The sequence below is a fragment of the Atta cephalotes genome (assembly GCF_000143395.1).
Source record: "Atta cephalotes unplaced genomic scaffold scaffold00017, whole genome shotgun sequence".
Classification (NCBI taxonomy): domain Eukaryota; kingdom Metazoa; phylum Arthropoda; class Insecta; order Hymenoptera; family Formicidae; genus Atta; species Atta cephalotes.
In genome coordinates, this window is record NW_012130081.1 from 300,673 (window position 1) to 304,620 (window position 3,948).

Here is a 3,948-nt window from a genome sequence, read left to right on the forward strand (position 1 = left end):
GGAAGAAGTACGTTTACCGTTTAACCTTTACTTATTAGTAGTAACGACACTATAATAAGTAGTATAATTAACTTACTAGTAGACGACACACACACACACACACACACACACACACACACACACACACACACACACACACACACACACACACACACACACACACACACACACACACATTGGTGGAATATAATAATTATAAATGATAACGACGTATTAAATTTCCTGTCTATTGTTCGTGATAAGAACTCGCGCGTAACAATTACATATATCGTTCGATCTGGGTAGCACTTGGAAAGAAACTGTGCGGTGTCTCGGAACATGCATTTCACGCTAGCCACAGGATTCCGAGAAAGTTGAGAAATGGTCGAGTTTTAGGAGAAAAACTCTGGAATCCTATGAACTCGTTTCTACGTCTCTGTTATTGCATGACCCTATCTATATGCAAATTTTACGCCGGTTTTGTCGCCCTTGGTAAAATTAGACTTGCTGCACTCTTTTTGCGCGCGATCCCATTCGTAGCGGAGTATGCGTCCATACGAAGAAAGTGAAGAAACGATGTTAAGCCTGGTCCTGACTCCGCCCTGCGCCTCCAGCAGCCTCTAATTACTAAAAATTTTACGAGCCGCGCTGGGTTCTGTCATTTGTTTGCTTAAGCACGCCGGAAGTCCAAGCGAATTGATTATCTGCTAATTTGTAATGTTGTCTGTTTAGAAGATACCGATATATGGAGATCAGTCCTGATGTCACCTTCTTTCTCTTCTAATATCGTATATCGATTTAATCAAATGATTCTTAATTAATTCATATAAAATAATTAGGAATATCATTGATCCGTATATCGTTATTTATTTTATATATATATATATATATATATCTATTTAATTAAATAGATATATGTATAATTTCATGTTATTTACTTTCCATTTCTTAAGATTGAAGAAATCAGAATTTTGTACGAATTTAATTAAACTAATTTTAATTTGAAATTATAGATTATATTTTGATCACAATGCGAATATAAATAGCGTGCATCATTTTATCAATTGATGGAATTTATACGGGGAAGAACATTGCGATCCGAACAATGCATACGCGTGTTTTCAGATGCCCGACACGCGATCAATGATTGTGGCTAGGTATAGGCCAGGTGAATATACAGCTGTTCCGTCCATGAATTTCTAATGCCTCAAAAATCGCGGCTTACTCGAATGAATAATAAATAGTCATGCGAAGTGTTCGTGTATAAGAAGATCGATTGGCTTTTTTCCATCAATTCTTTAACTTTTATAATTAAATGAACGATAAATATTAACAATTATATTTATTTATTGATTTGTTATAGTAGTAAATAAAATATAATGTTACTCTGTACTCCTAAAAATAATTACTTATTTAGAACAATGAATTTATTACAAGTTTTCCTTTTCTTTTTGTGTACGTAAAACCTTTTACTTGATAAGAAACGGACTATAAATGCATCAACTTTCATTCACATGAAAGTAGAAGCGAGTGAGGTTTACCCTTGTTTTATTAGCGGATTGGATAATTGTATCAAACTCGATCTGATGTAATTTAAGTTCATTGACTGTAGAGCGTGTTACTTACAGTTCTATGATGATGAGATTTGTTTGTCATTATATTATTTTTACCTTCGTGCTGATTTCAACCTTGGGAAGGAAGAAAAATGGTATTTAGATCCAAATAAAAGTGTGCCTTCAGGAGGTGTGATGGAATATCGTTAATGATTAAATAATCATTACTCTTGAAGTATTAATCATTCGACGTTAGATACTTACATGCATTAAGATCTATTAAATATGCATTAATGCTAATGTTCTTTTTCATGGATATTAGATAAGGAAAATTTCCTTAATCATTTATTAATATTTTCTTAATCGTTTATTAATCTCGTAGAAATTATTAACTTTTCCTATATTGAAAAAGTTAATAATTTCTATATTTCTGATATTAATAAATGATCTTTTTCTTGCTTAAAGAAAAAAATGACTTCGCGTAAAAATTCGAAAATGTAATAGAATCTTGGTGCCACGCTGTATCATTTTGCTACGTAATTGCCACTGGCTATTGTAAAGAATATCATCTATAAATAAACATATAGCAAACAAAAATTAATTATATCAAAGTTTTTTAAAATCAAAACTCCAAATGTCAAGAAATACACATATAACGATAGCAATTGTATTAATAGAAAAGTTACAACACAAAGCAAAATATAAAAAACCTTATAGGTATGCCATACTAGGAGTGGCATCGAAAGGTTAAGAAAACAATTTTAAATATATACTTAAAGAGTTCAATAATTAGAAAATGAAACTGATTATTGTATTGAAAATTGATATAATTGAGAAAGTATACAAGAAAGATGTTTCACATTGAATCGAAGAATAATTTGAGCAAAGCAAACAGGCTGTATATTCTTAAGATACTTAATAAATTTGATTCGCTGACAAACAACAATTTTAAAATTTTTGAAGATTCTCTGAAAGTAAAACGAGACTTACTGGAGAATCAATCGCGAAGAGCGTTATGCCTTAATGAAATTTATTCGGCGCAGTAAACTGCTAATTATTAGTCACAAACCTTTCCGCTAGTAAAAATAACTTTTTCGTAGCTTTCTTTGGGACGCATTCCATAAACCTGTCTTCGCAATGCACAATTTTAAAGGGACATTTCTTCCTGAACTCATCCTTCTACTCATTTTTCTCTAATTATTTTCTTCAGTCGTTTTTTTTTATTTATTTCCTCGCTTCGCTTATTTTTCGCGATATACAATTATCGAACAGTTACATATTCATGTCAAAGAATAATATTTTTAGATGAATGTAAAATTGTATCTCCCTATTCGTATTTTCATTTAAATCACAGTTTTTTTTGGTCATATCATTTTTCATTATAATGTAATTATATTTATGTTATTGATAATGATTATTGGCAGATATTTATACATATCTTAATTAAGAAATTATGCTTCTATGCAATTATTGAAAGTTGACTTAGACCGAACAGCGAAATAATATCGTTATTGCATATCCATATGATTAATATGTCTTATGTTATCCATGCAAATCATCAGTAATACATGTTATTACTTTATTGCTATATCTATAATTTGCTCATTATTGGTTACCTAACAGTCTGCTACTTTCACCATACCGGTGTCCTGCCGGACACTTCGGCCTAAATAAAATGGAGCGCTGTTCTTGTTGTCAAACGACACAAGCAATCATTAAAAGAATGTAACGTGACACGATGTGTACAATAAAATAATTTTCAAGAACATTTTCTTGAAATCGCCGGTTTTCGGGGTCAAAAGCAGCCGCGGCCGCATTTCGCCGCGGATTGCAGGAACTTGACGATCCGCGTTGACCCACTCTACGTGGGTCCGGACTGTAATAACACGGCAGCACGAAACAAACCGACGAATTAGTACTATCGGGTTCTGCGAAAGCGGTCGACAGACGGACGTTACCAGAACGAACGAATGAACGAAAGAACAAACGGACAGACGAACAGACAGCTAGCGCGAGAGCCAAGCGAGCCGAGCGGAGGAAGAGATCGTGGGGAGCGCGAGACCTGGAAAGGGCCTGGTCTCGTGCAATTACGGAGCCTCGGCAACCCCGGCATTATCCCCAATTATCCGTGTACGTTTTGAGGCTAGGTTTTCGGGTCCCCTCAGGGACCAGAATCCGCGCGAGAGCCACCGCGAGGCATCGCGATCCAAACGTCCGCACAGACCTCGAAGATACAGAGCACGGAAGGAAGGGGAGGAAGAGGTGGAGATGCAGAGGGAGACTGGAGCACCAGTGATCCATTATGTGGCGTCTGCCGTCAGACACGGATCGATTTCACTGTTTGATGCGGTGTCTGGTCTGTACGTTTCTTCCTACGACCGCAAAAGCCACGCGATCGGAACGATCGCATATTTTG